Source organism: Astatotilapia calliptera, chromosome 22 (assembly GCF_964374335.1).
Source record: "Astatotilapia calliptera chromosome 22, fAstCal68.1, whole genome shotgun sequence".
Taxonomy (NCBI): domain Eukaryota; kingdom Metazoa; phylum Chordata; class Actinopteri; order Cichliformes; family Cichlidae; genus Astatotilapia; species Astatotilapia calliptera.
The window spans coordinates 22,737,399-22,759,688 of NC_137442.1; the positions used below are offsets into that span (position 1 = coordinate 22,737,399).

The following is a 22,290-nucleotide window of genomic DNA, read 5'->3' on the forward strand; positions in this document are numbered from 1 at the left end:
CCTTGTGAAATCAATTTCTGCGCTGGGGTCGGATTGTGTACATGCGTGAGGATACACAAGCCTCTGTGTGTGAGCGCACGCCAATTTCTCAAAACCAACACGTTTTCCCTCAAGTCACAAATCACAGAGTTAAAAATGAAGCCACAGCTGTAGATAGAATAATGAGGAATACGCTCACAGGTAACAACAGGTGTTATTGAAAATATGTTATCCTCGCCGCAGGAACAAGTGACGCAAATGAGAGTGATAGAGGAGCTAGTGTCTGGCTCTCTGCGCACGGGAATCAGTTGGTTTTGCAACTGTAACCATCGATCACAAACAGCAATTCGTTGAGATGTTGGATGTCTCTGTGCATGACTAGAAGCCCTCTGTGGCTCTGGGCTGAATGCCCAACAGTGTGATCGTCCACTGTTTACCCTTGCATTGCATATCTGTGTGATGTTTGATCAAAGAGGCACTGAGACAAACAGTATGTCAAATGTGGTGGTGCAGTGGATTAACTTTGGGATTCTGCAAGACTCTTGTTGTGTTACTCACAGCTTGAAGCTGTTTTTCCTCATGGAGAAATGACTTCCCTTAATGATTTTGCTTGGTGGCTTTAGGCAACATCATCTGACTTTCTTCCTATGCTAGAAAAAAGGTATGACTTACTTTGTCATTGCTGTCACTCGCTTATTATTATTTTTCTCTGTCTCTGTAGGCAAATGAAGCCCTAGATCTGACAATATGGTTTGGGCTCACATTTATATCTATAATCTGAGGAAAGAAAAAAAAACAACAGAGGCTTGTTTAATAATATCTTAGCTTGGCTGGTACTGTAAATAACTTCCAGGAAGGGATCCAGAGACAAGGAACTGCAAAAAAGCTACACAGTTGCTGATTTTATGAAAGCGAAAGCAGCCAAAAAAGTAGTAAATGTACAGCAAAGGATATGGTGAAAGTGAGCAAGACTTTGCAGCATATACGGGCCATATGTGGGGGTTTGGATTGTATCACCACGCTCAACTAACAGTGGATTATTGGAGACTGGAACATGTGGTACGGTTCAAACATAAAATATCTTACATACAGCAAGCACCTAATTCTGTGTCTCCTCTGTTCTTTTTGTTTTCGTAATCCCTGAATGCAGGAGTACAGCGCCCGACTCACTGCAACACCTTAAGGCCACTTTTTTTTTAGTCCTCAAAATGCCAAACAAAAATAAATGCATGCACGCAGGGCACAACAGGAGGAAAGCTCATTTTAGAGTGCAACTTGCTGGTACAGAATCAGGCCCTCTGTGATAAAGGATTGATGAAACTCTCCGTTGTTGTTTTTTTACAGTATTTTTGCATAGTAAGCACTATCCTCAATGGGAGCTCCAGCATATTACTTGCTTGTTCTCACTTATCTCTAGTCTGTGCTCTTCCTAAACCATATTAAGGAGGTTTGTGACTTTCCCGGTGATTTCCCCATTCTCGTACGGTCTAATATGTGTTTTTATTTTCTGCCACTTTTGTTCTTCCACATGATGCAAGAGAGCAGGAAATTGCTCGCTGATATAATCTGCCACAGAATGTAAAATTTAATGGTGTGTGTGTCTGAGTGGGTATGCATGTGCCTGTAGATGTTTGTGTTGAAGTTATATTTAGAAAAAATAAATAAATAAATAAAATAAAGCATTCTTAGGATGGAGGTAATTGTCTCTGTCTTTGTCAATACCCGGACAGATGCATCTTCAGTGTCCTCCATTTGGCCATGGACTGCTGTTGCATCCGAAATTGCTACATGAGGCTTTATTATATTTGTGCATCCAGTGTGTAAAAAACACGGAGTGCACTTGGCTCCTTAATGCAGTGCTCCGGAGCCAGGCAGGAGCGGCTGCTGGTTTGTTTACCAACCAGCACACTGATTGTTATTAATATGCGGGAGCCCAGAGAGAGTGAGGCAAAAGTAAAGGAAGCTTAAAGAAAGCAGAACAGATTGTCCCTCGATCATAACAGATTCTTTTTCCAGGAAAAAAAAGGTAAAAGCCATAACAATGAAAATACTCCCTCCTCTTCTCCTCTTCAGACTCTCCCCTGTGACAGCCTTATGGCTTGTCATGCAGACAATGGTGTTCAGAGGCTCATTTGGGGTTTAAAGATGTCCTTTATTGCTTCCTGTACCACTCTACAAAGCCTTGCATTGATATCAGTAAAAGCGATTACGACCTGTCGCTTTAGCTTGTTGGCTACAGACACCAGAAACACATAGTATGGAATAAGTTTCTCTTTTTTGGATGTGGGTGGGTATTTTATGAGGTAAAAGCTAACACTGATATATCACCTTTTTCCTTTTAGCTTTTTACCCTTTTAAGCTTCATTAAAATCTATTTTTGATTCAACCAGCTCCTAAAAGAAATGGCATTTTGTTCTTAGAGAATACAGTGCAAAGCAACACCTCACAGCTGCTGTGGATCTTATTTATTTTTTAAAATGTGTTCATTTGCACCCCCATCCCGTTATATTTTGCTAGAAAAAATGGGAAATAGGTGCAGTGATTTATTGAAACCTGTGCAGACATACATAAGGATATGGTATATACGTTTCTACCGTTCTAACGAGGTAGAAAGTCAATATTTTGGAGGACCACCTTTATTCTTAAACACAGGCTGAACTCTCTTAGACAAGCTTTCTTGTCATTTCGTTAAGCAGTCTTCAGAAATAGTTCTCCAGGCTTCTTCAAGGACATTTAAAATGCTTCTTTGATGTTGTCTGCCTTTTGTTATACTCTCTGTCAAGATCATTCCACACTGTCGAGGTCCAGTCTGTGACTGATGTGTTTTTCTAACCAGACATGCTTTTATGCACTAGAAGTGTGTTAGTGATCACTGTCTTGCTTGCAAATAAATCTTATTCTTCTGTTTATCATTTAATCAATTTTGACAAGACCTCCAACTCCACTGGTAGAAATGAAGCCCCAAACCATGAAAGAGCCTCCACCATGTTTTACAGATGTAGACACTCACTGTACTTTTGTTCATCTCACTTGTACTATTGTATACTTATTGATGACAATTCAATCAATTTGAAAACAAAGTTTTTTTTTAACTCAATGAGACCTTTTTCAGTACAGCACTTGCTTAATTTAGCATACCTCGGCCTTGTCTTCCCATTTTCTTTCCTTAAGATTCGTTTCTTGACAGCAATCCTTCTACTGAGAACATTTCTGATGAGTTACCAGTGAGCAGTAGCTGGCTCAACTAAAGAGTCTGATACATATCACAGGTCTTTTGTCTGGTCTTTGCTGGATTTTTTTCCCATTTCTTGCCAAGATGTATCAAATTTCTTTTGTTTCTTTTTAGGTAGCTCCTTAGGAATTGCCTTCTGTGTACAAAAATACTCTTTCATGCCTGTCAAACTGTTATGTTTGGCATTTTTCATAGATTCAACAAAAGAAATGGGAGAACATTCTGTGTTTTAGCAATAGGTTGCTAGTAGCACAGTACCACTGTCAGATTTAGCAAGCTAAAGTTTTAGGACTCCAGCAAAACAGGAAAAGGCAAGGCAAGAAGGCAAGAGGTAGTTGAAAAATCTTTATTCAATCAGGCAATCATTTATATGAAATAACAGTGGCAATGGCCAACAGGTGAGTGGTGATCCAAGGTGGCAGGAAATAAGCGGCGTTCGTCTGAGGTGGGTGAAAGCACATGAGACTAAATCCGAGGGGTGTTGGGTAAACGTTGGAGACAAGGAGAAGATTTGTTAATGCACAGGAAACAATCACTAGAAAACGCCTAGCTGGACTGGCTGGTTTACCACACTGAGTGACCTGATAATTTGGTGAAGACTGAATGTCCGCGCTGGTCCGTTTGAATGGTAGTTGATTGCATCTGATGATTTGCAGGTGATCTACAGAGAAGAGACAACATCAGCTGGAGCGGACGATTACAGCTGCTTTCCAAAAACAAACTGCAAACTCATGGAACCAGGCCTCTTATGACAGACAGTTAAAATGTGTTTTCTTTCTAGAGTATTTTGAGATTGAGATGTTTGCACAGTACTGTTTTGCAGATTTTAAAAATATCCTTTAAAGCTGTGGTGATTTTAAAAATTGGGAGATATTTAGCTGTGGATTTTTCACAGGGATGGGACCTGCATGTTGGATCATGTAGATGCTAGCATGTGGGGAGTCTGTTAATAGTATAAACTTTGCATTAGGTTTAGATGCAAAACAGTAGATTAAAAAAAAAAACCTAAGCACAGATAAAGCGTAGTTGGAAATGCAGGCAGGGTTTGACAGATTATGTGCCATAGTGAAAAATTAAAATATTACACTATTGCAACATTTTTCTTACAAAATTTCAGTGTTTGTAGCAGCAGCTTCACACCGTGACTCTTCCAGTTTTAAACAGCCAGCGTTTACCTTTATATATTTTACTGTATTGAAAACATTCAGATTGTATAGCCCTGACGACCTCCAGGAATCACTGTGTAGCAGTTTATTCAGTCACATGTATACCTCTATTGTGACTGCACAGCATGAAACCCCGAGTTAGATACTGTAGAATTTGAAGTTGTTTTTTATTGATGGGAGTTACACAGTACTGACCTTAACTACACATTGAAAACAAAAGCAAAATTCTAACACTATAAATGTAAAATTTGAAGAATAAAAGGCATGCTGTTAAATAAATATATATGTGGCTTCTGCTAGCTCGAGTGTTTTTCTCCTGCAGGCTATAATATTAACTGACAAAGAAAGGAGCTCTCCAAAGGAAATACAGCAACAATATCATTTGTGCCATTTCCACTGCAGTGGGGGCTTGAGACTTCCACGTTGCTCTATTGAATCTGCTGTTTGTAGATGATGTATGTGGAGAGCGAGCCTTCCCAAATGAATTAATACCATAACCAGTTCCAGATGGCTGCAACATCTTGTTCCCCTTTCTGTGATCGTTTTAATGCTTTATTGATTGCTGTTGTCCAGGGAACCCAACCTGTGTGCAGTAGTATTTATTCCTTCCACACACGCGCACGCAAACATGCACACACACACATATTATCCTCTACCACACACCTCTACCATTCCTACACTTCTCTGTCAGTAAACCCACAATCCATTTTTCATGGAGCTCTGGAATGATTATGCCACAAGCTGATTGGACACGCCTTTTCATCCAGTCAATTCTGGAAGAATGGTCAGGCTGGAGGAATGGGACATGGACACGATATAAATATTAAAGGGTCACAGTTCAGTAGTTTCATTGCGGTTGTTTTATTGTTGTTAGCTTCTTTTGCAGGAAACTAGGAACGGTGGTTTTTATCATTGATAGATGGTTTCGTGTACATGTCCTGTTAAGTGTATTACCAGCCACTGCTTCTATAAGACTTTGTTTTATTTATGATGTATAGCTGTTGCTCTGTAATGCATTCAAAGCTCAGACTGATAGTGTGGTGAATTCATGCAATGCTGCATGAAAATAGACAAATTAGTGCTGCATTCAAACATAAGCAGGACTTTCCTAGCCTCATATGCTTCAATGCAAGGCACTATAACTTTTACATTTCTTTCTACAAAACCAAATTAACCTTTAGGGTTTATTTTGAAATTGTTTAGAAGAAGGCTTAATCATGGCAGATGAGGAGGTTGATACCCCTCGTTAGATTTGACTGTGGAGCCAGCAGCTGGTTAGCTTATCATCAGAAGTCTGAAGGTACCAAAATCAGCCTGTCCACACTTGGTTGCCTAGAAACTGGTCTGGGCTCAAAAATACTAAAGTCCAGTGTACATGTGTGTTTCTTTTTTAATACCACCTGGCATTGTTTGTCTATGGTACACAAACTTCTCAAATCTGCCACTGCAGATTTTGGAACATATGTGTTTTCTTGTCTTCAGATGGCTACTGGATTAAGACATGAAGTTTTTCATGCAAAATAAAATGGCAGGTTGTGTAAGAGTCACATAAATAAATACACACTGCGTTAATGATTTTGGTTTTAATAACAAATGCCAAACAACACATTTTGCTGCTAATTAAAACACATTTTCCTGATCATTTTAGATATCCGATTTATATTTAAATATTTAAACTGTAATTTTTGCACAGTTGGTCTAAGTAATTAGTCTGCTGTTGTTGATAGAATTATCAGGTGGCCACAGATTGATGTTCCACCTGAAGCAGCTGTGGGGGAGTGTGTTCTACAACTCCTCAGCCCACTGAAAGGACAAAATGAAAGGAAGAGGTAGACAGACGTACACAAAAAAAAATGCAACAGGAAATGTGTAATTACATTGGATATCAGGGGGTTGATACTACAGAACATGCAGGAGCATGATTTAATACTGAGAAGAATTTCTCCATGAAAAATGATTTAAGAACTTTATTCAGAGATTACAATACATAAACATCTCAGAACAATCCAAACGAATGTGTCTTAGTAAACGGTTGAGCCACTGTGAATAGCTTCAGTGTAGCCTGAAAGACGTTAATGAGATCTTCAAAGCACAGGGACATAACACCATTCTTCCAAAATAGGTACTGTGCAAAAGTGGAGCCACACATTCTAAGAAGCCAGACTTTTCAAATTTTTTAAAGTGGTCTCATCCAAATGTTCTGAATGTGGAAAAGTGGCTGTTAAGAAGCTGTGCTTAACAAATAGAAACAGTGAGACATAATATGCCTGAAAATCAGTATCAATAGGTCAGACAGGTTGATGAATCCAAATCTGAAATTTCTGGTTCAAATTGTTTTCAATAAGTACAGAGAAAGACAGGAGAGAGACACAACAGTGTGTGTCTACAGCCATGTGTAAAATGTAGTGGAGGCTCTGCCATGGTTTAGGGCTGTATTTCATCCAGTGGAGTTGGGGATCTGACAGAATCATGAATACAGAAAAATACCATCACATACAGAGCCACCATGCAATATCATCTGGATCGTGTCTGATTGGCAACACCTTCTTTTTATTTAGAATGATCCCAAACATTGCCAATGCATGATAGAAAAACACACAATGGAACACTATCAGCCTCCTGCTGAGCCTGCACCTGAACATTCTTGAAGCAGTGTGGGATCATTTTGACAGAAACAACAACAAAAGTCAGCCGACATTCAAACAAGGGCTTTGAACATCCTCCAAGAAGCCTGGAGAACTATTATTGAAGACTACTTAGAGAACGAAAGATCAGGCTGTGTTGTAAAACGTGGTCATATATATGTTGGTGTTCAAGCTCATTAGAAATTTGTAAACACTTACATACTGTATTTCATGACAGTTTGCTCGTATCAGTAAATGACCTATTTCCCATTTACTGAAATAAGAGTTGGCCTAAGGTTTTTGCACACTTCTGTATATTCACTCATTTGGTATTTTGTCGACATGTCTAGTCATAAGATAAATGTTATCATTTAGAACAATTCATTTGGAGTGAATCTGCCTTTCAAGGGTACAAATAGTAGGTAGGTCGATGAACCCAGCAAGCACAACATATCCCCATTAACATACTGTATTACAGCCCCCAGATCTCGTTATTGTAGGATTCACTGGCTTCATAGTTGTATCCAAATAGAAGAAAAACTTCTAATATCCCTACAACCCAGCAGTGTACACTCATATATTTATATTATATATTTTGTTTTAAATTGGCTTTGAAAAGTCTGATAACCCCACTGTTACCAATACAATTGTCTGCATGAGCTGTTTTTTACTGAGTCCTGCTGTCTGGAGCGAAAGGAAAGTATTCTAACCTTCATCATGGCCAGAGTGAACACAGAGGGTGCTTCAGAGACACTGTACAAGGTAAGTATTTTGAACATTTCTTACATAGCGACCATTTCTTTTTCTTACCAAATGATACCCTGCCTGGCAGTTCAAATACAAGCAATTTGCTCTGGTGCCCTTGTCACTGGTTATTTGCAGGTCTTTGCAGGAAATTCATGGAACAGCTGATGATTCAAGGGACTGGGTCTGCACTAGTCCTCTTATCACACAGCAAGCACTAAACATTTTAACTAAGTGGAAAAAACCCCATCTGTCAACTGCTTAGGTTTTATATCCATTTTTCTTCTATTCTTTTATGCATGACAATTACCAAGGCCACGTCCTTGATTACCTTATAGCCGACTCTACAACTTGTCTTCTCAGCAGAAACTTGTAGATTAATACAAGTTTTGCACTGCCTCATTTGAACCTCCCACCTGTTCGTTCCTCACACTGTCCACCACCTGTGTGCTGTGTGCTCTGCACTTGGCAACAAAATGCAAAACAAATTCAGAAAAATAGTGATCTGTCAGAGTGCAGCTGGAGCTGGAAACTTCTAAACAAAAGTTATTCCATTTTTTTTTCCATGTCTGTCTGAACAGGCACATAGAGCTTGAAATTAAATAGTAATTGACCTATAGTGCCTCAGATAAATCATTTTTTTAAACTATATTTAATTTGGATTTTTCATTATATTTTCAATGACTGAGTAACCCCACTTTGCAGTTCCATTTCTTAGGCTCTTTGCCTTTATACAGTTGTTAAACAATATTAGGTATCTCTTGACTCCAAAGCATAAGTCAGCAGGCCTGGTCATTTTCAGGCCAGGTAGGTTTTGTCTGCTGCTTAAACTACATGAATGATGAAATATTTCTAGAATCATGCCAGTCTGGGAGCTAAGAAAAATGTCACAGCATAAAATCATCTCCTTGGTGATTCTACACATAAAACTACAAGGAGTCTTGAGGCATTGTTAGGGTATTGTGCATGTTGGTAAAGGCATATGGCAAGATATATTGTCCATCTGAAAGGTGGTCCTGGTGGTTATTCCTCCACATTTCCCCCCAACCCATTCCTATTCTACGTAACCTGCCACTGAGTGCAGTGTCTGGAAGCACAATTGACTGCAATCTCTCCTACTATTTATTTTATCCCCTTGCGGACCACAACAAGGCTGTTCCCCCACTAAACAAATCAATGTAAGGTGTAAAAAAGTAATGATGTGACGCTGAACTATAACACCCAAAGCTAGGAGCTACTAAATCAGCCCCAGTGCTGGACAATTCCCACCGAGTGCATGATTAAGTAGCTCTGACTATGGGTGGTCATGGGGTGTTTGCTCATAACTCAGTCCACAGTCAGAGTGTTATGGAAGCATTGGGGAAAAGCATAAAAAAGAGGGATTACACCCACACTGACACAAGCAAAAAAAAAAAAAAAGATAAACAAATGAAAGCTCAATTTAAAACTAAACAAAGACAAAAACAACCAGGAAACTATAAAGACATAATACAGAAATTAAAACTAAATACAATTTTAAAACACTTTAAAAATTATACAAAACATAAAGATACTATGGCAAAATAAAAATCAAATAATAAAAAAAGGAATAAAAAATCCTACAATAAATGAAAAATACAAAAATTAATTTATTAATCAAAAACATAAATATAGCAACAGAAAATAACTAAAAGCAAAATAGTAAATACACGAAGAGAGAGAAAAAAAAATCTTTAAATACACCACATTTCCAATTTTTTGCCACACATTTGACCTGTATAGCGTCTTTTGGAAGCCATAATTGATAACAGTATTCTCAAAACAACATGACATTAAATATTCATTAAATACATTTAAATGATTTGTTGCAGAAAAATAATGAATTGTATTTATTATTAACATTGTTACTTGTAGAAACATAAATTAACTTCAGAGAAACAGCCAATGACAATATAAAAAATAACACAACCTTAATGAGTTTAATTTTAAACAAAACACCAAACACACTAACTCAGTCGAAAGAAAACTTGACGTGCCTTATAAACCAAGGCAAAACAGGCTTTTACATCTGTTTTCCATTGTTTTGTGGATATCAAGGTTGACGCAAACAGAAGCTGGCAGCTCTCTCTTACAGCTCTCTTCCTCGGGTCAATGTAACCAAGACAATGAAACAATGAATAAATAAATCAAACAATCACTCAAAAACAAACAAATAAAAATCATTAGAATCCTAACCTAACAAACTTAAAGTAGCAGTGCACTCTTAAAACACAAAACAAAATAACAAAGAGCCCTGAATTGCTCCTTCAGCCAACTTAGACCCTGGATTGCATCCATCGACTACAGAATTCACTGATAGGTCTGTAGTTCCATAAAAGGTGGAAACAAGAGGAGCCAGTAAGTAGGAAGGGAGGAACCCAGAAGCCAGGACCTGGAAGCAGCCTAGTAAACAAGAACACTTAATACAGTGTCTTGCAAAAGTATTCGCCCCCCTTGAACTTTTCCACATTTTGTCACATTACAGCCACAAACATGAATCAATTTTATTGGAATTCCACATGAAACACCAATAGAAAGTGGTGTACACGTGAGAAGTGGAACGAAAATCATACATGATTCCAAACATTTTTTACAAATAATTAACTGAAAAGTGGGGCGTATGTAATTATTCAGGCCCCTTTGGTTGTCTAAGAGAATATTGGGAGCAACAACACCATGAAGTCCAAAGAACACACCAGACAGGTCAGGGATAAAGGTATTGAGAAATTTAAAGCAGGCTTATATGGGCAGAAATCTGTGCCATCAGACACTGAATTTGAATAAGTTCAATTTGAATTTGAATTGCTCAGATTGAATCTGAATTGTAACTTGAATAAATGCTTTTGAAAACTGAATTTGAATTAGTCTAATTTGAAATTGAATTTATGGTTTGAAAATGATCATCACTAATTGAAATTGAATGTTATATTTTGAAAATGAATTGATTTGCTTTGAAACTGCATTTTATCCTTTAAAAATTCAGCTCTCGAATAATTTCAGTTTCACTTCTCACCATTCAGTTTCAGTTCTACAATTCAATTTCAGTTCCAAAATTTAGTTTTTTGGAACTTACATCCGGTTCCGGTTCAAGCGCAGATTAATAGAACTACGTTTTACTAGCGGACCGAAAGTGTTACTGACGGGAATCTACAGCGTCTTGAGCTGAATTAAGACTTCAGAAGTCATTCGTCATGTCGAATGACCAGCGGATAAACTCTCAGGTTGGTAATAAATGTATTACATGTATAAGAACAAGCGTCATGTTAACAAATGATAGCCGTGCAGTAACTTTTATGCTTATTGTAGCTGTTAGCTAAAAGCGCTAATTTAGCGTAGTTTGCCCTGAATTCAGATTTGACAACAAATATGATCGACTGTTTCTAGTAGAATTCCAGAGTTGTCATCTTGGACCCTCTCAGAGTACCCCTCTGTATGCTTGCAGAGACCCCTACAGTAGGGAAACATGCAAAACGGTGTCCAAACCTTTGTGTTTTAGCTTTATTTATGTCTTATGCTGGGCAGACACTGTGCGATTTTTTCAGTCGCGCGATTCAGCTTCTGCTCAAACTGTACGATTGACTCGCAGGGGTTAGAAGTTCGTAGGTCACGATGCAGGGTCTCACACTATACGGCCCGATGCTCTGATGCGACCCGAGTGCTCACACTGTGCGTCCATAAAATGAAGGTTATAAGAGAAATTCTGTTGCTCACTCTCTCTCTCTGTCTTTCACTCACACAGACACACCACCACCATCAACTTTGCTAAATTGCTAATGAAAAACATTGATCAGGCAGCTGTGATTGAGCAGCAATGTAAATCCAACTATTTTCACGGTTGTTGTGGTCGTGATAATTTTGTTAGGCCACATCGAAAAGGTTCGGGTGAGCTTGCCATAGTTCTACAAGTTGTGCCTCCATCGCTTGTGTGTCCAGATCACACGCTGCACTGCCGTGCTGCGCCGTCTTTTTCGCTGACATTTGTGTTTGCGCGTGCGCAGTGTGAGAAGCTGCAGCGACACCCTCACGACCAAGCGATTGATGATCGGGAGCTGGTCGTGAGGTGTTAATCGCTTCTCGTTACCCCACGTATACTACACAATGCACGACGCACGATGAAGGCCAAAATCGGGCCGATCGCCAAAACGGTCGCACGACTCAAAAATCGGCTCAAAATGGGCCAAAAATTGCACAGTGTAAGCCCAGCATAACACAGCATCCCAACTCTTTAGCTAACTTAATAACTTTAGCTAAAGTGAATAGTTAGTCTAATTCATTAGTGCAGCATTACTGGATCACCTCTGTTTGAAGTGATATAATATGATATACAACTATCACTGAAACAGCAAACTTTGTAAATAAGCAAACAACACTTCTCATTCTCTAAACATTTGGCCACAGCTGTAGATTACACTATCAGTGCTTGTTCACTCTTGACAATAATTACATTTCTAAATTTACTTTGTGCATTTACAGGTAAACAATATCTAATATTTTATTTAAATGACTGCTTTGTCTTTGAAAAGGGTGAAGAGCCTGAGGCCGGTGACAGTCCAGTTCTACTCTAAGTACATCCTTACAGTGGCTCACAGGACTAGGCCACATTCCTGTCCTGCCAGAAGAGAAGAGAAACTTCAGAGTCTTCATGCAGTTCAACCACACCTGTCATATTCCGTATGACAGGGGTCTCAAACTCCAGTCCTCAAAGGTCAAAGTGTCATGCAACTTTTCCATGCCCTCGAGGACTGGAGTTTGAGACCCCTGCCGTATGGTGTTCATGCTGTTTTCTACCCCACAGTTACAGCATGTCTGACTGCCTGTTCAGCATATGCAAAAATATATGAGTTTAAGCATGTGATGACTAAGGCCTTCCATTATGGTGTTTGTCATCACATGTCACAGACATCTGGATGATCATTTGGAATAAATAAAATACTAAAAACGTGTTACTTCATCCTTTATCTTTATTATTATTGTTCTTATTTTACACTTTTCATTGTTAGGCATTAGGTTTATTTGTAGTAGTCCTTTCCAACGTCTTTCCCTCTTCCATGTTACTGTGTCAGCTTGTCAGCATCTATTTGGGTTTGGAAGTGGAACAGAAAGTAAAGAAATCCAAAGTGCCATTAAAACCAGGAGAGGTTCTTATATTTCAGAAGAAGGGATTAATTCAAAAGAAATGACCTCAACGCCATATTTTATTTAGGAACCCTGGAGAGCACTTTGCAAAATAACACATTCTTATAATTTCACCCTCAGATGAGCCAAGCTATGACTGTCAGGGAAGGTGATGTAGGTACAGAGCATATGAGAGTGGTTAAGTTAATGTCTCTTGTCTAGATGAAGGCACAAGAGGGATCAATGGCAAGGCGTAGAGATTCAGTATCTTCAGTCTTCAGTGGACACTCCATTTCTGGCACAAAACACCTGTAAAAGATGGTCGATTTAGGAGGTGACCCGACAACTTCAGCCTGTCAAACATATTAATGGAGCAGTGTGTTTAAAAAAAAAAATTAATTAAGCATGCACTCAGTACCCTAAGAATTATTATGGTAGTTAAACACAGTGATAGTTGTATATCATATTATATCACTTCAAACTAGGGTTGCCAACTCCCTGAAAAATAAATAAGGGACACCTCGTGGCCAGGGCCGGGCAACCCAGTTGTCTTCACCCTTCCCAGCAAGGCTGGACTGGGACAAAAAATCGGCCCGGGCATTTTGACTAGAGACCGGCCCACCAGGATAAAGATTGAAATGTGACGTCATTCAGGGATAAAACCGCAAAGGATTCTGGGAACTTGTGGCAAGAGGTACTAGCGCACGCAGGCTTTCAATTGAACTCAGTTACACAGCGATAAAAAGAAACCCAAAAAATGGCAAGAAGCTGTTGTATTATTAACTGCAATAGCCGGTCGCATGACAGCCACGGGAAGCCGATGGGTAAAGAGATCGTTTTTTTTTATCGGATTACGTCGTTGAAGTGAAAATTTTTAAGCCATGTTTCCGAAGTAAGAGCCGACGGATGGTCTGGATATACCAAATATAACATCTCAGAACACTCCAGCTCACATGTTAGTCTGATCCAAGCATTCCCACAAAGGTCAGAGTTTTGTAGTAGTTAATGCGTCATTTTTCTTAACATAATTGGTGATATAGGTTACAAGCAAGTCTGGCGCTGAACAGAAATTGTCGCGCTATGCTCCTTTGTTTATTGTGCATAAATAGTGAATTGTCCTGACACAATATTGCGTTTCGCTTCTGTTATAACCATGGTACACTGACAAAACCATATACTTTTATTCACAAGATAAAACAGTTGTTTTGTATCACTAATTGTCCATTGCGATTACAACATACAATATTATTGTCACTGCTACATTTCTGTAATGCTACTGTAACCGGTTTCTGCTTCATCCCGCTGCAACAGTTCGGCCCAAACAGACTCCTCGACTCTGTGTTGTGTAGTGTTTTTAAAAAGACAAGGAGTCTCTGATCGATCGTTGCCACTTTATTTCCTGAATGGAAACAACGGTGTATTATCAGTGCACAGGCTCGCCACACACCACTCCGCACAGCACACTACGGCAGAACATCTCATTAGCATTCCGCTTTAGCATACAGTTTCACACATTAATAAACAAATGAAAAGTACATAAAACTGGTGTTGGACATGTGTCCACTAAGCACTTATTACACTCGGTGCTCTTCAGCTAATCAAACATGTTTTATGTGTCTGTACTACTTAGCTATATTGTGTGCGGAACAATACAACTCACCTCTCGTATGGCTACGGCAGACTGGCAGCGATTACTGCAGCCAGCCACACCGAGAGGGGGGGCGCTGTTTCCCCATTACACTGATATTTGTGGCAAGTGGAATAATACCACATAAACACTGTTACACTACCAGAAATTATTTCCACTACTAATTAATTACCGTTGAGCTCAAAGGTCCTATTAATAAACTGTTAATGAATGTGTATTTATGAAGACGATTTGTGAGACTGGTAAACTTATGATATGTACAATAGTCTTTCGTTCTACACGGTGCGTTTCAAGGTCCTGTACCCATCCGTCGGTAAACTGTACCTGGGCTTGTTGCAGTGACCTGAAGTTACTAAACTTCATGAGTGTATGCACTCACTCCAAGAAGCGTATAATTATAAATTTGAGCGTGGTGAAAGTTGGGCAGCACGCTGACGTCTTTTGTCCACTCTTTCACTCCTTTGATTTTTTCCTCGTATCTTTTCTTTGTCTTTTCGTCGAGTCTGTCTTTGTACGGACCGGCATTGTTCTCCTTTTGTTTTGTACATTCCTTTTTTGTGCGGCAAAGAAAAAAAAGAAGGTATTGGAACCGGAGAATGAACGTTTTGCGGTGCTGCAAATGTTTGCATTTGATGCGGTACTTGGATTGTTTTGCCACGAGTTCCCGGCATGCAATGCGCGAAAATCACGTGATTGCTAAACAAGGGGGAGGGTGCATCCAGCCTCCTCGGCTGTAATTGGTCCAGCCCAGAGTCGATCATGACCAATTGGCCAATCCAACACCTTTCATTATATATACCCTTCCTAAAAAAAAAAAAAAAAAAAAAAAATCCATCGGCCCATAAAAACAAAAAATCGCCAGCGGCCCACCGGGCAAATGCCCGGTATGCCCGATGGCCAGTCCAGCTATGCTTCCCAGTGTGGTAGCTCTTTTTTTGTGTGTGAAATTATTTTTTTAACCATTTGACTTGAAGTTGATTTAAGCAGATGCATATTCTTTGTGATATGAACACGTGGGAAACAAATGATCATTTAGCCATTTATTTTTAGCTCAAAATGACAACATTAACACAGTAAAACAGGTCTCTTTCTTAAACAGAAGCCTGTCATGCTTAACTTTTGAGAATATAAGTAAATCTTTCTTTAAAAGAACTCTGTCCTGCTTAACTTAAAATTATATAAATTAATAGAAAACAATAGAAAGAAAAATATTCTTGTAACTGTGCACATATAGTGCATTTAGTACAATTGGCTTCAGTTGAGGTATTATTTCAGCTTTTCTAATGCTAATCAGCTGCTCCTGTTTGTAAACCCGCTTGTTCCCATGATTACGCATCATAACTCATCATCATTATTCATCTATGTATTACTTTTATGTATTAGTCATCTATTTGTTGTAATCATCTATCCTTACAGATGTTTATTACACAAAATAAGTTATATTATCACACTTCTGGCCACATAGCGCTGATATTCACTGCACATGCCCATATTAACTTTTTCCAGCCAGGTGTTTTCCTTTTCCCATTCCTCCCTGTGCTTTTGCAGCCTATTTTTCTTTCTCTGAGCGAACAAACATTGCTGCTCTAATGCTGGGCTCACACTGCGATTTTTGGCCCATTTTGAGACGATTTCTGAGTCGTGCGACGGATTTGGTGATCAGACCGATTTTGGCCTTCATCGTGCGTCGTGTAGTATACGTGGGGTAACGAGAAGCGATTAACACCTCACGACCAGCTCCCGATCATCAATCGCTCGTGAGGGTGTCACCGCAGCCGCTCACACTGCGCACGCGCAAACACGTAAACGTCGGTGAAAAAGACGGAGCAGCACAGCTGTGCAGCGTGTGATCTGGACACAAGCCATGGAGGCACAACTTGTAGAACTTTAGAAAGCTCATCCGAGCCTTTTCGATGTGGCATCACAAAATTATCACGACCACAACAACCGTGAAAACAGTTGGATTTACACTGCTGCTTAATCACAGCTGCCTGATCAGTGTTTTTCATTAGCAATTTAGCAAAGTTGATGGTGGTGGTGTGTGTGTCTGTGTGAGTGAAAGACAGAGAGAGCGAGCGACAGATTGTCTGTTATAACCTTCATTTTATGGAGGCACAGTGTGAGCTCTCAGGTCGCATCAGAGCATCGGGCGGTATAGTGTGAGACCTGCATCATGACCTATGAACTTCTAACCCCTGCGAGTCAATCGTGCAGTTTGAAAATCGCACAGTGTTTGCCCAGCTTTAGGTGTACTGTCATCCGAGACTTGCACTGCAGTGTCGGCGTTTGTTTCCCTGTTGGCCATGCTTGTTGTTGTGGTCATCTGTTGTCTTCCGGTACTTTCTCTGTAAGCGACCTTTCCTCGACCAATGAGATAATCTGAATTGTCATACTCGAATTGTCATAAGTGTGCTGTCAGCTCATTGGTCACAAAGCAGGAGAGGGGCTGGGAATTATGTTTTCAAACAAAGCGTTAATTCCATTAACATTATAGACTACTTTTGATTCTCACTATATTACGGGACAAAGTGCGTCCCTTATTAGCTCAATACGGGACGTGTACTTTTGTTTCGAAATACGGGACGATTCCGTATTTTAAGGGACGGTTGGCAACCCTACTTCAAACAGAGGTGATCCAGTAATGCTGCACTAATGAATTAGACTAACTATTCACTTTAGCTAAAGTTATTAAGTTAGCTAAAGAGTTGGGATGCTGTGTAAGACATAAATAAAGCTAAAATACAAAGGTTTGGGCACCGTTTTGCATGTTTCCCTACTGTAGGGGTCTCTGCAAGCATACAGAGGGGTACTCTGAGAGGGTCCAAGATGACAGCTTTGGAATTCTACTAGAAACAGTCGATCATATTTGTTTGTCAAATCTGAATTCAGGGCAAACTACGCTAAATTAGCGCTTTTAGCTAACAGCTACAATAAGCATAAAAGTTACCTTACGGCTATCATTTGTTAACATGACGCTTGTTCTTATACATGTAATACATTTATTACCAACCTGAGAGTTTATCCGCTGGTCATTCGACATGACGAATGACTTCTGAAGTCTTAATTCAGCTCAAGACGCTGTAGATTCCCGTCAGTAACACTTTCGGTCCGCTAGTAAAATGTAGTTCTATTAATCTGCGCTTGAACCGGAACCGGATGTAAGTTCCAAAAAACTAAATTTTGGAACTGAAATTGAATTGTAGAACTGAAACTGAATGGTGAGAAGTGAAACTGAAATTATTCGAGAGCTGAATTTTTAAAGGATAAAATGCAGTTTCAAAGCAAATCAATTCATTTTCAAAATATAACATTCAATTTCAATTAGTGATGATCATTTTCAAACCATAAATTCAATTTCAAATTAGACTAATTCAAATTCAGTTTTCAAAAGCATTTATTCAAGTTACAATTCAGATTCAATCTGAGCAATTCAAATTCAAATTGAACTTATTCAAATTCAGTTTCTGATGGCACAGATTTCTGCCCATAGGCTTAGGCCAAAAAGAGATTTCCCAAGCCTTGAACGTCCCGCGGAGCACTGTTCAAGCGATCATTCAGAAATGGAAGGACTATGGCACAACTGTAAACCTACCAAGACAAGGCCGTCCACCTAAACTCACAGGCCGAACAAGGAGAGCGCTGATCAGAAATGCAGCCAAGAGGCCCATGGTGACTCTGGACGAGCTGCAGAGATCTACAGCTCAGGTGGGGGAATCTGTCCATAGAGCAACTATTAGTCGTGCACTGCAATGTTCCCTCTAATTTTTCATGTGTCTGAGCGAACACACAAACTCCCTGAGCGGTCCCTTGGAGCACTGTGAGCGACAGCAGACGTGTGCACTGTGGTCACGCCAGCATCGAATCCATCCAAGTTACATGGTTTATTAAAATAATCAAATTACAGCATTTACATTTATGTTAGACTACTTTTAAATAACTGCTTTAGCCCATTTACAATGAAAATAAAAAAAAAGCTTGTTCATGACCTGTGTAGTGTGTTAACACTATTGGAAGTAAAAATAACTTGAACTCCAATTTTGAAAACAAATTCTTTTTTTTATTTTGTATAAAGCTCTGACTTGTATTGTGAGTATGAGTCTGTGGTCTGGGAGAGAGTCCTGTAACTCTCTCTCTCTGTAAAAAAAAAAATAGTATATAATGACCAATGTTGGGCAATAAATTATACAGTTCTTCAAAAAAGAGTTTTGCAAACAAAGTTTTTTGCAGCTGTTTACCTAAAAATACAGCCAAGGTGTTTTTTTTTTTTTTAAAAGGGCAGATAAGGGCAGATAATGCCACAATACACCAACCAGAATGCAAATAACCTCTACGCAGGTGACATCTAGCACTTTACTACAGACAGGTTGTTTTCTTTTTTTCTTTGTGTACCTAAGAGTTAATAATCCGGGCAGCCTGCGGTAAAGGCATATGTTAGTAACGTTATACTGGTTAATGATGTTACATGCTGCGGTCTCACACTTGGTTTTAAGGGCTGGTAGTTAGACACCCTTTAACTTGTTTTTGAATAACTGTATTGTTTTGTTTAATAGTGATGATAATGTACCTTCTGATCCTTCTTTTTGTGATATCTGGTTTATGCTTAATGTCTTTATGGAGCTACACAGGGCACTTGTTATGTCGGAGGTTGCGACAGAGGATGGTTGGAAGTACACGTGGTCTTGTTGGGAGGAGGGCAGGTTCCCCTCCCTGCTATGACCTAGGTGTATGTGTTTTTTTTCTGTTGTTTGTTCGTTTGTTTTTCTTTTTTATTATTTCTGCCGTGTTTATTTTGTATTTTCTTGGGTGGGGTTGTTGGGTGGGAAGGTGCTATGGTAGAAAATGTTCTAGTCAATATGGGACAATACACATAAATCCCTAACAATATGGTCTCAATAGATGGTGATGGAAATGATGGGGTGAACAGGAGAGGGCTTGTAACCCTTTGCTCTTGGAATGTGAATGGCATCAATGAACCAATAAAACGTGGTAAGGTGTTAGCATACCTAAAGTCATTGAGATCAGATGTTATTTTCTTGCAGGAGACGCATCTTAAAAATGATGCACATTGGAGGATTACAGCTAAGTGGATAGGGCAGGTTTATCATTCAAGGTTTTCCGCAAAGGCAAGGGGTACAGCAATAATTATTCGTAAAAATGTGCCATTCATACATAAATCGACCCTGGCAGATAAGGAGGGGAGATATATCATGGTGGTAGGAGAAATTCAGTCTATACCAATCACATTGCTGAATGTCTATGGCCCGAACAGGGATGACCCAGAGTTTTTTAGAAAAACGCTTAGCTTGATCCCGGATATTTCAACTACAAACTTGATACTTGGGGGAGACTTTAATTTAGTTTTAGATACCTATCTAGACAGGTCGTCAGCTCAGAGAATTGCCCCATCGAATGCTTCTAGGTTTCTGAAATCGTTTATTGATAATTTGGGTCTTGTGGATGTTTGGAGAACGTTGAATGCAACCGGAAGGGAATATTCCTTTCACTCTGGGGTTCATAATACGTACTCCCGTATAGACTATTTTCTATTAGATAGTAAACTGTTACATGGAGTCCAGAGTAGTAAATATCATAATATCCTTATATCAGATCATAGCCCAGTGTCTATTTCACTAATTTTACTGGAATCAGGTGGTAATTATAAACACTGGCGATTAGACCCTCAACTTCTTACGAGGAAAACATTCTGCAATTATCTGGAAGAACAGATCAAGTTGTTTTTTGAGATGAATGACAAAGATGATGTATCACCTCTTTTATTGTGGGAGATATTTAAAGCATATGTTAGAGGCTGTGTAATTTCTTTTCAGTCGTCTGAGAAAAAACGTAATAACATGGAACGCATACAGTTGGAGGTTCAAATGCAAAGATTGGACTCTGAGAATGCCAGACAACCATCTGTACAGCTACACAGTAAAATATCAGCTCTGAAGTATAAACTCAATAACTTACTCTCAGATAAAATTTCCAGGGCCTTCATGTATGTTAAGCAGACCTATTTTGAATTTGGTGATAAGCCACATAAATTACTGGCCAGGCATCTAAGGAAGAGAGAAAGTGATAGGGCTATTCATGCAATCAGGTCAGACTCAGGGTGGTTGATTAATTCGTATAAGGATATTAACACTGCTTTTAGACAGTTTTATGAACAGTTATATACACATCAGTGTAATGCACCTCCTGAAATTATGCAGGATTTTTTAAGCAAATGTAACGTGCCTTCATTGGCACAAAAGGACAGGACACTTCTAGATGCAGATTTAACATGTCCAGAATTGATTAATATCATACGCTCCCTGAAAAACGGGAAGAGCCCAGGACCTGATGGTTTATGTAATGAGTTTTATAAAAAGTTTAGCAGTTTACTAACCCCATATTTGCTGAAAATATTTAATATGGCCTTGAAAGATGGTGCACTCCCACAGACTCTGAATGAAGCAACTGTGACTCTCATTCCAAAGAAAGGAAAGGACCCAGAATTGGTGAGTTCATACTGACCAATCTCTTTATTGAACACTGTTTGACCTCGCATTAGAGCCGTTGGCAGAAACAATTTGGAAACATAAAGACATACATGGCTATAATACAGGATAGACCTCCAATAAGATCTCACTGTATGCTGATGATATTCTGCTGTTTGTAACCAGACCATTAGACTCAATCCCTAAGGTGCTAGTAACAATAGATCTATTTAGCTCTTTTTCAGGTTACAAAGTAAATTGGGGGAAAAGCCAACTGATGCCAATTAAATGCGGTAATCTTGATTTACTAAATCGTCTTCCCTTTAGAATAACGTTAGAAAAATTTTCATATCTTGGAATTGAAGTTACTAAGTCATACAAGTCATTATATGAAGCCAATTTTGTGAGAGTTCTGGATACATTTAAAAACGAGGTTGAATTTTGGATATCACTCCCACTTTCCATGATAGGTAGGGTGAATGCAATCAAAATGATTTGTCTCCCCCAACTCCTATATCTGTTTCAAAATATCCCTGTGTATCTAAATGCTACATTTTTTCAAAAATTGGATTCAGTTCTTTTGCCTTTTATCTGGAATTACAAGAGCCACAGGATAAAAAAGGCCCACCTTTGTAAAGAGAAAATATATGGTGGCCTAGCCTTACCAGACTTTAAAAATTACTACTTTGCAGCTAATATGCAATACATAGCTTATTGGCTAGATGATACAGTTATAATGGGAAGTTGGTTGGACATGGAGCGAGAGGACTGTATGCCTTATTCTCTTGGTGCAATTGCATTGTCTCCTGTTTGTTTTAAAAAGACATATTACAACTGTAATCCAGTTATTCACAATACAATTCAAATCTGGAGACAGATCGTGTAAGAGTATAGACTCAGAGCCTTCTCGCTTTTGACACCTATTACAGCTAATCCTGCATTCAAACCCTCAGTTTTAGATGGGACATTTGATCGCTGGAAGGAAATGGGGTTGCGAAATGTGAGACACCTGTATTTTCAGGGCTCTTTTGCTTCATTTCAACAGCTGAAGGAGAAGTACAATTTACTAGCCTGTAATTTTTTTAGATACCTTCAAATAAGGAGCTATGTAAGGTCCCAATTACAAGAATTTGAGTTTGCAACTCCAGGTAAGCTTGACCAATGCCTGGCGGATTGTATAACAGAAAAACATGCGGTTGCTTCTATATATGAGATATTACAGTCACTCCGGCAGAAGGATACAGGTAAAATAAAATCAGCTTGGGAAAAGGAACTAGGGTCAGAA

The 22,290-nt window shown here is 39.1% G+C and overlaps 2 long non-coding RNA genes across 2 annotated transcripts; one reads left to right on the forward strand and one right to left on the reverse strand.

Annotated features, from left to right (window-relative positions):
* The first annotated feature begins 10,781 nt into the window (after positions 1-10,781).
* LOC145423688 (uncharacterized) lies at positions 10,782-12,702 on the forward strand. The gene is made up of 2 exons (XR_013904743.1): positions 10,782-10,984; positions 12,287-12,702. It is a non-coding gene; the product is annotated as an uncharacterized LOC145423688 (long non-coding RNA).
* A 4-nt stretch (positions 12,703-12,706) lies between these two features.
* On the reverse strand, positions 12,707-17,665 carry LOC145423689 (uncharacterized). Its single transcript, XR_013904744.1, has 2 exons — positions 17,537-17,665; positions 12,707-13,187 (listed from the first exon to the last, which is right to left on the reverse strand). It is a non-coding gene; the product is annotated as an uncharacterized LOC145423689 (long non-coding RNA).
* Positions 17,666-22,290: the final 4,625 nt, after the last annotated feature.